Source organism: Pristiophorus japonicus, unplaced genomic scaffold, assembly GCF_044704955.1.
Source record: "Pristiophorus japonicus isolate sPriJap1 unplaced genomic scaffold, sPriJap1.hap1 HAP1_SCAFFOLD_689, whole genome shotgun sequence".
NCBI classification, from domain to species: domain Eukaryota; kingdom Metazoa; phylum Chordata; class Chondrichthyes; family Pristiophoridae; genus Pristiophorus; species Pristiophorus japonicus.
Genome location: NW_027254602.1, coordinates 213368 through 226120, shown reverse-complemented (window position 1 = coordinate 226120; position 12753 = coordinate 213368). Strand labels below are relative to the sequence as shown.

At 50.2% G+C, this 12753-nt stretch overlaps 1 protein-coding gene across 3 annotated transcripts in view; it reads right to left on the bottom strand.

The window, feature by feature from the left end:
• The window catches only part of LOC139256190 (splicing factor U2AF 65 kDa subunit), a 62825-nt gene that overhangs the window by 30501 nt on the left and 19571 nt on the right, over positions 1 to 12753 (bottom strand). The gene's annotated exons all lie outside the window — the stretch shown is intronic.

Genomic DNA, 12753 nt, shown 5'->3' with positions numbered 1-12753 from the left:
GAGGAGAGAGACACACACAGAGAGGAGAGAGACACACACAGAGAGGAGAGAGACACACACAGAGAGGAGAGAGACACACACAGAGAGGAGAGAGACACACACAGAGAGGAGAGAGACACACACAGAGGAGAGAGACACACACAGAGAGGAGAGAGACACACACAGAGAGGAGAGAGACACACACAGAGAGGAGAGAGACACACACAGAGAGGAGAGAGACACACACAGAGAGGAGAGAGACACACACAGAGAGGAGAGAGACACACACAGAGAGGAGAGAGACACACACAGAGAGGAGAGAGACACACACAGAGAGGAGAGAGACACACACACAGAGAGGAGAGAGACACACACACAGAGAGGAGAGAGACACACACACAGAGAGGAGAGAGACACACACACAGAGAGGAGAGAGACACACACAGAGAGGAGAGAGACACACACAGAGAGGAGAGAGACACACACAGAGAGGAGAGAGACACACACAGAGAGGAGAGAGACACACACAGAGAGGAGAGAGACACACACAGAGAGGAGAGAGACACACACAGAGAGGAGAGAGACACACACAGAGAGGAGAGAGACACACACAGAGAGGAGAGAGACACACACAGAGAGGAGAGAGACACACACAGAGAGGAGAGAGACACACACAGAGAGGAGAGAGACACACACAGAGAGGAGAGAGACACACACAGAGAGGAGAGAGACACACACAGAGAGGAGAGAGACACACACAGAGAGGAGAGAGACACACACAGAGAGGAGAGAGACACACACAGAGAGGAGAGAGACACACACAGAGAGGAGAGAGACACACACAGAGAGAGAGGAGAGAGACACACACAGAGAGAGAGGAGAGAGACACACACAGAGAGAGAGGAGAGAGACACACACAGAGAGAGAGGAGAGAGACACACAGAGAGAGAGAGGAGAGAGACACACAGAGAGAGAGAGGAGAGAGACACACAGAGAGAGAGAGGAGAGAGACACACACAGAGAGAGAGGAGAGAGACACACACAGAGAGAGAGGAGAGAGACACACACAGAGAGAGAGGAGAGACACACACACAGAGAGAGAGGAGAGAGACACACACAGAGAGAGAGGAGAGAGACACACACAGAGAGAGAGGAGAGAGACACACACAGAGAGAGAGGAGAGAGACACACAGAGAGAGAGAGGAGAGAGACACACACAGAGAGAGAGGAGAGAGACACACACAGAGAGAGAGGAGAGAGACACACACAGAGAGAGAGGAGAGAGACACACACAGAGAGAGAGGAGAGAGACACACACAGAGAGAGAGGAGAGAGACACACACAGAGAGAGAGGAGAGAGACACACACAGAGAGAGAGGAGAGAGACACACACAGAGAGAGAGGAGAGAGACACACACAGAGAGAGAGGAGAGAGACACACACAGAGAGAGAGGAGAGAGACACACACAGAGAGAGAGGAGAGAGACACACACAGAGAGAGGAGAGAGACACACACAGAGAGAGGAGAGAGACACACACACACAGAGGAGAGAGACACACACACACAGAGGAGAGAGACACACACACACAGAGGAGAGAGACACACACACACACAGAGGAGAGAGACACACACACACAGAGGAGAGAGACACACACACACACAGAGGAGAGAGACACACACACACACAGAGAGAGGAGAGAGAGATACACACACACACACACACAGAGAGGAGAGAGACACACACACACACAGAGAGAGGAGAGAGAGATACACACACACACACAGAGAGGAGACACACACACACACACAGAGAGGAGAGATACACACACACACACACACACACACAGAGGAGAGAGACACACACACACACACAGAGAGGAGAGAGACACACACACACACACACACAGAGAGGAGAGAGACACACACACACACACAGAGAGAGGAGAGAGATACACACACACACACAGAGAGAGGAGAGAGAGATACACACACACACACACACACAGAGAGGAGAGAGACACACAGAGAGAGGAGAGAGAGATACACACACACACACACACACACACACACACACACACACACACACAGAGAGGAGAGAGAGACACACACACACACACAGGAGAATCGCCTGAAGCCCAGTACAGCTTTCCTGTAATAACGCACTCAGTGAAGCCGATAAAAGGCAGCCAAGCTCAACTGGTCGCTATAGCAACAGGCCGGCTTAACACAAAGTGAATCCAGCTCCATATCCTGCAGAGAACCAAATATCGGCCAAACAGCTTGTGGGCTCTTGCCGACTGAGTAGGTGTGTCCAAGCCACTGCTCTAGGACACGAGCCCCCACTCCCCGGGGCCAGTACTGAGGGAGCGCCGCACTGCGCTGTCGGAGGGGCGGTACTGAGGGAGCGCCGTACTGCGCTGTCGGAGGGCCAGTACTGAGGGAGTGCCGTACTGTCGGAGGGGCAGTACTGAGGGAGTGCCGTACTGTCGGAGGGGCAGTACTGAGGGAGTGCTGTACTGTCGGAGGGGCAGTACTGAGGGAGTGCCGTACTGTCGGAGGGGCAGTACTGAGGGAGTGCCGTACTGTCGGAGGGCCAGTACTGAGGGAGTGCCGTACTGTCGGAGGGCCAGTACTGAGGGAGTGCCGTACTGTCGGAGGGCCAGTACTGAGGGAGTGCTGTACTGTCGGAGGGGCAGTACTGAGGGAGTGCCGTACTGTCGGAGGGGCAGTACTGAGGGAGTGCTGTACTGTCGGAGGGGCAGTACTGAGGGAGTGCCGTACTGTCGGAGGGGCAGTACTGAGGGAGTGCTGTACTGTCGGAGGGGCAGTACTGAGGGAGTGCTGTACTGTCGGAGGGGCAGTACTGAGGGAGTGCTGTACTGTCGGAGGGGCAGTACTGAGGGAGTGCCGTACTGCGCTGTCGGAGGGGCAGTACTGAGGGAGTGCTGTACTGTCGGAGGGGCAGTACTGAGGGAGTGCTGTACTGTCGGAGGGGCAGTACTGAGGGAGTGCTGTACTGTCGGAGGGGCAGTACTGAGGGAGTGCTGTACTGTCGGAGGGGCAGTACTGAGGGAGTGCTGTACTGTCGGAGGGGCAGTACTGAGGGAGTGCCGTACTGCGCTGTCGGAGGGGCAGTACTGAGGGAGTGCTGTACTGTCGGAGGGGCAGTACTGAGGGAGTGCTGTACTGTCGGAGGGGCAGTACTGAGGGAGTGCTGTACTGTCGGAGGGGCAGTACAGAGGGAGTGCCGTACAGGCCTAGGCCACCACAGGCACGGCCGCCAATGGTGGAGCAATGGAAATCGGAGCGCAGAGATCTCGGGGGGTTACAGGGGCTGGAGGAGGTTACAGAGATAGGGAGGGGGGCGAGGGAGGGATTTGAACAGGAGGATGAGAATTGTAGGGGCTGGGGGAGGTTACAGAGATAGGGAGGGGGGGCGAGGGAGGGATTTGTATCAAGGATGGGGAATTTTGAAATCGGAACGTTGCTTAACCGGGAGCCAATGTAGGTCAGCGAACACAGGGGGTGATGGGTGAGTGGGACTGGGTGTGAGTTAGGACACGGGGTCAGTGAGCACAGGGGGTGATGGGTGAGTGGGACTGGGTGTGAGTTAGGACACGGGGTCAGTGAGCACAGGGGGTGATGGGTGAGTGCGACTGGGTGTGAGTTAGGACACGGGGTCAGTGAGCACAGGGGGTGATGGGTGAGTGGGACTGGGTGTGAGTTAGGACACGGGGCACAGGGGGTGATGGGTGAGTGGGACTGGGTGTGAGTTAGGACACGGGGTCAGTGAGCACAGTGGGTGATGGGTGAGTGGGACTGGGTGTGAGTTAGGACACGGGGACAGCCGAGTTTTGGATCACCCCTAGTTTACGTCGGGTGGAACGGTCCAGTCTGGAGGGGACAGAGGCACGGATAAGGGTTTCAGCAGCGGTGAGGTTGGGCACTATCATTGCCTCCGAGAATGAGTAATTAAACCCTAAAATTTTATTCTTAACAGCAAGACTTTCTCACTGAAAGGTACGTGTGGTTAGGAAATGGAAACACATTGGCTGTTCCTGAGAAACAAACAATTGTATCGTGCTCATAATCAAAAGACAAGAATTCTGCCATCTGCTGTGAAATGTAACATGCTAATATCTTTCAAATCACTGCTTGACTGTCAACTGGAGTAGTGTCTCCAATTCTGGGCACCGCACTTTAGGAAGGTTGTCAAGGCTGTGGAGAGGGTGCACAGGGAGATTGACCAGAATGGTTCTGGGGGATGAGGGAACACAGGAACAGGAGGCCCATTCGGTCCCTCGAGCCTGTTACACAGGAACAGGAGGAGGCCCATTCAGCCCCTCGAACCTGTTACACAGGAACAGGAGGCCCATTCAGCCTCTCGAGCCTGTTACACAGGAACAGGAGGCCCATTCAGCCCCTCGAGTCTGTTACACAGGAACAGGAGGAGGCCCATTCAGCCCCTCAAGTCTGTTACACAGGAACAGGAGGAGGCCCATTCAGCCCCTCGAGTCTGTTACACAGGAACAGGAGGAGGCCCATTCAGCCCCTCGAGCCTGTTACACAGGAACAGGAGGAGGCCCATTCAGCCCCTCGAGCCTGTTACACAGGAACAGGAGGATGCCCATTCGGCCCCTCGAGCTTGTTACACAGGAACAGGAGGAGGCCCATTCGGCCCCTCGAGCCTGTTACACAGGAACAGGAGGAGGCCCATTCGGCCCCTCGAGCCCGTAACACAGGAACAGGAGGCCCATTCAGCCCCTCGAGCCTGTTACACAGGAACAGGAGGAGGCCCATTCAGCCCCTCGAGCCTGTTACACAGGAACAGGAGGAGGCCCATTCAGCCCCTCGAGCCTGTTACACAGGAACAGGAGGCCCATTCAGCCCCTCAAGCCCGTTACACAGGAACGCAGTAACGTATCGATTTGTGTAAGATCGAACACATTGCATCATGAAGGGACAGAGAGTTTACTCACGAGGGAAAAAATACTAAGAAGCTCACATTAAAGGCTCGATGCACTAAGCACTTGTAACACGATAGCTGTATTAATGGCACAAAGAGAGATCGATGGGTTTGATCCAGTAGCCATAATGGAGAAGTGGTTGCAGAATGACCAAGGTTGCCATTAAATATTCCAGGGTACTTAACTTTTAGAAAAAAAAGAGGCAGACTGGAAAAGGAAGGTGGTGAGCCCTGATGATAAAGGATGAGATAGAAACATAGAAAATAGGTGCAGGAGCAGGCCATTGGGCCCTTCGAGCCTGCCCCCCGCCATTAGGCCCTTCGAGCCTGCCCCGCGCCATTGGGCCCTTCGAGCCTGCCCCCCGCCATTGGGCCCTTCGAGCCTGCCCCCCGCCATTGGGCCCTTCGAGCCTGCCCCCCGCCATTGGGCCCTTCGAGCCTGCCCCCCGCCATTGGGCCCTTCGAGCCTGCCCCCCGCCATTGGGCCCTTCGAGCCTGCCCCACCCGCCATTGGGCCCTTCGAGCCTGCCCCACCCGCCATTCAATATGATCATGGCTGAACATGCAACTTCAGTACCCCACTCCTGCCTTCTCTCCATACCCCCCTGATCCCTTTAGCCGTAAGGGCCACATCTAACTCCCTTTTGAATATATCCAACGAACTGGCCCCCAACAACTTTCTGTGGTAGAGAATTCCACAGGTTCACAATTCTCTGGGTGAAGAAGTTTCTCCTCATCTCGGTCCTAAATGGCTTACCCCTTATCCTTAGACTGTGTGAGCCCCTGGTTCTGGACTTCCCCAACATCGGGAACATTCTTCCCGCATCTAAACCTGTCCAATCCCGTCAGAATGTTACATGTTTCTATGAGATCCCCCTCTCATTCTTCTAAATTCCAGTGAATATAAGCCAAGTCGATCCAGTCTTTCTTCAAATGTGAGTCCTGCCATCCCGGGAATCAGTCTGGTGAACCTTCGCTGCACTCCCTCAATAGCAAGAATGTCCTTCCTCAGATTAGGAGACCAAAACTGTGCACAATATTCCAGGTGAGGCCTCACCAAGGCTCTGTACAACTGCAGTAAGACCTCCCTGCTCCTATACTCAAATCCTCTCGCAAGGAAGGCCAACATACCATTTGCCTTCTTCACCGCCTGCTGTACCTGCATGGCCAACTTTCAATGACTGATGTACCATGACATCCAGGTCTCGTTGCACCTCCCCTTTTCCTAATCGGTCACCATTCAGATAGTATTCTGCCTTCCTGTTTTTGCCAAAGTGGATAACCTCACATTTATCCACATTATACTGCATCTGCCATGCATTTGCCCCACTCACCTAACCTGTCCAAAGTCACCCTGCAGCCTCTTAGCATCCTCCTCACAGCTCACACCGTCACCCAGTTTAGTGTCATCTGCAAACCTGGAGACATTACACTCAATTCCTTCATGTATATTGTGAATAGAAATGTTGGCCCTTCGAGCCTGCTCCACCATTCAATAAGATCACGGCTGATCTGATCATGGACTCAGCTCCACTTCCCCGCCCGCTCCCCATAACTCTTCACTCCCTTAATCGCTCAAAAATCTGTCTATCTCTGCCTTAAATATATTCAATGACCCAGCCTCCACAGCTCTCTGGGGCAGAGAATTCCACAGATTTACAAGAACACAACCCTCAGTGAAGAAATTCCTCATCTCATTGGGAATAAACAGGTCTTTTTCGGGGTGGTGGGCAGTGACTAGTGGGGTACCACAGGGATCAGTGCTGGGGCCCCAGTTATTCACTATATATATATATATATATATAAAATATTTATACATGAATGATGAGGGAACCAAAGTAGTATTTTCAAGTTTGCTGATGACACAAAACTAGTTGGGGTTGTGAGGAGTATGCAAAGAAGCAGCAAGGGCGATCTCGATAGGTTAAGTGGGTGGGCAAACACATGGCAAATGCAGTTTAACATGGATAAATGTGAAGTTATCCACTTTGGTAGGAAAATCATACAAAGTATTATTTAAAGGGTGAGGGCTTGGGGAAGTGTCGATGTACAGAATGCCCCTGTACACCGGTCATTGAAAGCCAACACGCAGGGGCAGTGAACAGTGAGGAAGGCAAGTGGTCCGTTGGCCTTCATTGCGAGAGGGATTGAGTACAGGAGCAAGGAGGCCTTACTGCAGTTACACAGGGGCCTCGGTGAGACCGCACCTGGAGTACTGTGAGCAGTTCTGGTCTCCTTACCTAAGGAAGGATGCACTTGGCGTAGAGGGAGTGCAGCGAAGGTTCACCAGACTGATTCCTGGGAGGGCAGGACTTGCCGTACGAGGAGAGATTGGGTCGACTGGGCCCTGTATTCACTGGAGTTTAGAAGAACGAGAGGGGGATCTCATTGAAAGGTATGAAATTCTGACGGGGGTTGGACAGACTGGATGCGGGGGGAGGATGTTTCCCCGGGGGGCTGGGAAGTCTAGAACAAGGGCTCACACACTCTCGGGATACAGGGGTAGGAAATTTAGGAGCGAGATGAGGAGAAATGTCTTCACTCAGAGGGAGGTGAACCTGTGGAATTCTCTACCACAGAAGGCCAAGCCACTGAATATATTTAAGAGGGAGATAGTTAGATTTCTAGACACAAAAGACATCAAGGGGTCTGGGGAGAAAGCGGGAATATGGTGCTGAGATAGAGGGTCAGCCCATGATCGTATTGAATGGTGTAGGCTCGAGGGGCCGAATGGCCTAATCCTGCTAATATTTTCTATGTTTCTATGTTAAATGGGCGACGCCTTATTCTAAGACCATGCCCCCTAGTTCTAGTCTCCTCCATCAGTGGGAACATCCTCTCTGCATCCACCTTGTCGAGCCCCCCTCATAATCTGATACGTTCCGATAAGATCACCTCTCATTCTTCTGAATTCCAATGAGTTGAGGCCCAACCTGATCAACCTTTCCTCATAAGTCAAGCCCCTCAACCCCGGAATCGACCGAGTGAACCTTCTCTGAACTGCCTCCAAAGCAAAGTGTATCCTTTCGTAAATACGGAGAGCAAAACTGTGCACGCAGTACTCCAGGTGTGACCTCACCAATACCCTGTGTAACTGGAGCAAGACTTCCCTGCTTTTATACTCCATCCCCTTTGCAACAAAGGCCAAGATACCATTGGCCCTTCCTGATCACTTGCTGTACCTGCAGACTAACCTTTTGTGTTTCATGTACAAGTAACCCCCAGGTCCCGCTGTACTGCGGCACTTTGCAATCTTTCTCCATTTAAATTATAATTTACTTTTCTATTATTGCTGCCAAAGTGAATAACCTCAACACTTTCCCACATTATACTCCATCTGCCAATTTTTTTTCCCACTCATTTAACCTGTCTATATCCCTTTGCAGATTTTTTGTGTCCTCCTCACACATTGCTTTTCCTCCCATCTTTGTATCATCAGCAAACTTGGCTACGTTACACTCAGTCCCTTCTTCCAAGTCATTAATATAGATTGTAAATAGTTGAGGCCCCAGCACTGATCCCTGCGGCACCCCACTAGTTACTACTGATTGCCAACCGGAAAATGACCCATTTTTCCCGCCTATCTGTTTAGTCAGAAAGTTAGTGTAGCACATAACAAGGGTAACAATAATCATTTGAACGATGAGGAAAGATTGGATAGGCTGGGGTTGTTTTCTTTGGAACAGAGCAACAATTTACATTAAATTATTTTGATTACTTACACCATTAAACTTTTTTCACCGTTAAACTATTGGCACTATTTTCACCATTAAACGACTTGCACCATTATAACTACTTGCACTATTTCCCCAAGTGTAACTGTAACTATATGCACCATTTACAGCAGTGATTATTTGCACTATTTCCCCTAGTGTGACTATTTGCACAATTTACACTATTTACACCATTAAACTATTTGTACTATTTACACCATGAAACTATTTACACTAATTCCACTAACTATTTGCATTAATTCCCCCAGTGTGTGACTATGTGCACTAATTCCCCCAGTGAGACTATTTGCACTAATTTCCCCCAGTGTGACTATTTGCAGTAACTCTCCCAGTGTGTGACTATTTGCACTAATTCCCCCAGTGTGTGACTATTTGCACCAACTCCGCCAGTGTGTGACTATGTGCATTAACTCCCCCAGTGTGTGCGACTATGTGCATTAATTTCCCCAGTGTGTGTGACTATTTGCACTAATTCCACCAGTGTGTGTGACTATGTGCACTAATTCCCCCAGTGTGTGTGACTATGTGCACTAATTCCCCCAGTGTGTGTGACTATTTGCACTAATTCCCCCAGTGTGTGTGACTATTTGCACTAACTCCCCCAGTGTGTGTGACTACGTGCATTAATTCCTCCAGTGTGTGACTATTTGCACTAATCCCCCCAGTGTGTGTGGCGATTTGCACTAACTCCCCCAGTGTGTGACTATTTGCATTAATTCCCCCAGTGTGTGACTACGTGCATTAATTCCCCCAGTGTGTGACTATTTGCATTAATTCGCCCAGGTGTGTGACTATTTGCATTAATTCCCCCAGTGTGTGACTATTTGCATTAATTCCCCCAGTGTGTGACTATTTGCATTAATTGCCCCAGTGTGTGTGTGTGACTATTTGCACTAACTCCCCCAGTGTGTGTGTGTGACTATTTGCACTCACTCCCCCAGTGTGTGTGTGTGTGACTATTTGCACTAATTCCCCCAGTGTGTGACTATTTGCACTAATTCCTTCAGTGTGTGACTATTTGCACTAACTCCCCCAGTGTGTGTGTGTGTGACTATTTGCACTAATTCGCCCAGTGTGTGACTATTCGCACTAATTCCCCCAGTGTGTGACTATGTGCACTAATTCCCCGTGTGTGTGTGACTATTTGCACTAACTCCCCGTGTGTGTGACTATTTGCACTAACTCCCCCAGTGTGTGTGACTATTTGCACTAACTCCCCCAGTGTGTGTGACTATTTGCACTAACTCCCCCAGTGTGTGTGACTATTTGCACTAACTCCCCCAGTGTGTGACTATTTGCACTAACTCCCCCAGTGTGTGTGTGTGTGTGTGTGACTATTTGCACTAACTCCCCCAGTGTGTGTGTGACTATTTGCACTAATTCCCCCAGTGTGTGACTATTTGCACTAATTCCCCCAGTGTGTGACTATTTGCACTAATTCCCCCAGTGTGACTATTTGCACTAATTCCCCCAGTGTGTGACTATTTGCACTAACTCCCCCAGTGTGTGTGTGACTATTTGCACTAATTCCCCGTGTGTGACTATTTGCACTAATTCCCCCAGTGTGTGACTATTTGCACTAATTCCCCCAGTGTGACTATTTGCACTAATTCCCCCAGTGTGACTATTTGCACTAACTCCCCCAGTGTGTGACTATTTGCACTAATTCCCCCAGTGTGTGACTATTTGCACTAATTCCCCCAGTGTGACTATTTGCACTAATTCCCCCAGTGTGACTATTTGCACTAACTCCCCCAGTGTGTGACTATTTGCACTAATTCCCCCAGTGTGTGACTATTTGCACTAATTCCCCCAGTATGTGACTATTTGCACTAACTCCCCCAGTGTGTGTGGGTGACTATTTGCACTAACTCCCCCAGTGTGTGTGTGTGTGTGTGACTATTTGCACTAACTCCCCGTGTGTGTGTGACTATTTGCACTAACTCCCCCAGTGTGTGACTATTTGCTCGAACTCCCCCAGTGTGTGTGTGTGTGTGTGACTATTTGCACTAACTCCCCCAGTGTGTGTGACTATTTGCACTAATTCCCCCAGTGTGTGACTATTTGCACTAATTCCCCCAGTGTGTGACTATTTGCACTAACTCCCCCAGTGTGTGACTATTTGCACTAACTCCCCCAGTGTGTGTGTGACTATTTGCACTAATTCCCCCAGTGTGTGACTATTTGCACTAATTCCCCCAGTGTGTGACTATTTGCACTAATTCCCCCAGTGTGTGACTATTTGCACTAATTCCCCCAGTGTGTGAGTGTGTGACTATTTACACTAACTTTCCCAGTGTGTGTGTGTGTGTGTGTGTGTGTGTGACTATTTGCACTAACTCCCCCAGTGTGTGTGTGACTATTTGCACTAACTCCCCCAGTGTGTGTGACTATTTGCACTAACTCCCCCAGTGTGTGTGACTATTTGCACTAACTCCCCCAGTGTGTGTGTGACTATTTGCACTAATTCTCCCAGTGTGTGTGACTATTTGCACTAATTCCCCCAGTGTGCGTGACTATTTGCACTAACTCCCCCAGTGTGCGTGACAGACTATTTGCACTAACTCCCCCAGTGTGTGACTATTTGCACTAAATCCCCCAGTGTGTGTGACTATTTGCACTAACTCCCCCAGTGTGTGTGACTATTTGCACTAACTCCCCCAGTGTGTGTGACTATTTGCACTAACTCCCCCAGTGTGTGTGACTATGTGCATTAATTCCCCCAGTGTGTGACTATGTGCACTAATTCCCCCAGTGTGTGACTATGTGCACTAATTCCCCCAGTGTGTGACTATGTGCACTAATTCCCCCAGTGTGTGACTATGTGCACTAATTCCCCGTGTGTGTGTGACTATTTGCACTAACTCCCCGTGTGTGTGTGACTATTTGCACGAACTCCCCCAGTGTGTGTGACTATTTGCACTAACTCCCCCAGTGTGTGACTATTTGCACTAACTCCCCCAGTGTGTGTGTGTGTGTGACTATTTGCACTGATTCCCCCAGTGTGTGACTATTTGCACTAACTCCCCCAGTGTGTGTGACTATTTGCACTAATTCCCCCAGTGTGTGACTATTTGCACTAATTCCCCCAGTGTGTGACTATTTGCACTAACTCCCCCAGTGTGTGACTATTTGCACTAACTCCCCCAGTGTGTGTGTGACTATTTGCACTAATTCCCCCAGTGTGTGACTATTTGCACTAATTCCCCCAGTGTGTGACTATTTGCACTAATTCCCCCAGTGTGTGACTATTTGCACTAATTCCCCCAGTGTGTGAGTGTGTGACTATTTACACTAACTTTCCCAGTGTGTGTGTGTGTGTGTGTGTGTGTGTGTGTGTGACTATTTGCACTAACTCCCCCAGTGCGTGTGTGACTATTTGCACTAACTCCCCCAGTGTGTGTGACTATTTGCACTAACTCCCCCAGTGTGTGTGACTATTTGCACTAACTCCCCCAGTGTGTGTGTGACTATTTGCACTAATTCTCCCAGTGTGTGTGACTATTTGCACTAATTCCCCCAGTGTGCGTGACTATTTGCACTAACTCCCCCAGTGTGCGTGACAGACTATTTGCACTAACTCCCCCAGTGTGTGACTATTTGCACTAAATCCCCCAGTGTGTGTGACTATTTGCACTAACTCCCCCAGTGTGTGTGACTATTTGCACTAACTCCCCCAGTGTGTGTGACTATTTGCACTAACTCCCCCAGTGTGTGTGACTATGTGCATTAATTCCCCCAGTGTGTGACTATGTGCACTAATTCCCCCAGTGTGTGACTATGTGCACTAATTCCCCCAGTGTGTGACTATGTGCACTAATTCCCCCAGTGTGTGACTATGTGCACTAATTCCCCGTGTGTGTGTGACTATTTGCACTAACTCCCAGTGTGTGTGTGACTATTTGCACGAACTCCCCCAGTGTGTGTGACTATTTGCACTAACTCCCCCAGTGTGTGTGACTATTTGCACTAACTCCCCCAGTGTGTGTGTGTGTGTGTGACTATTTGCACTGATTCCCCCAGTGTGTGACTATTTGCACTAACTCCCCCAGTGTGTGTGACTATTTGCACTA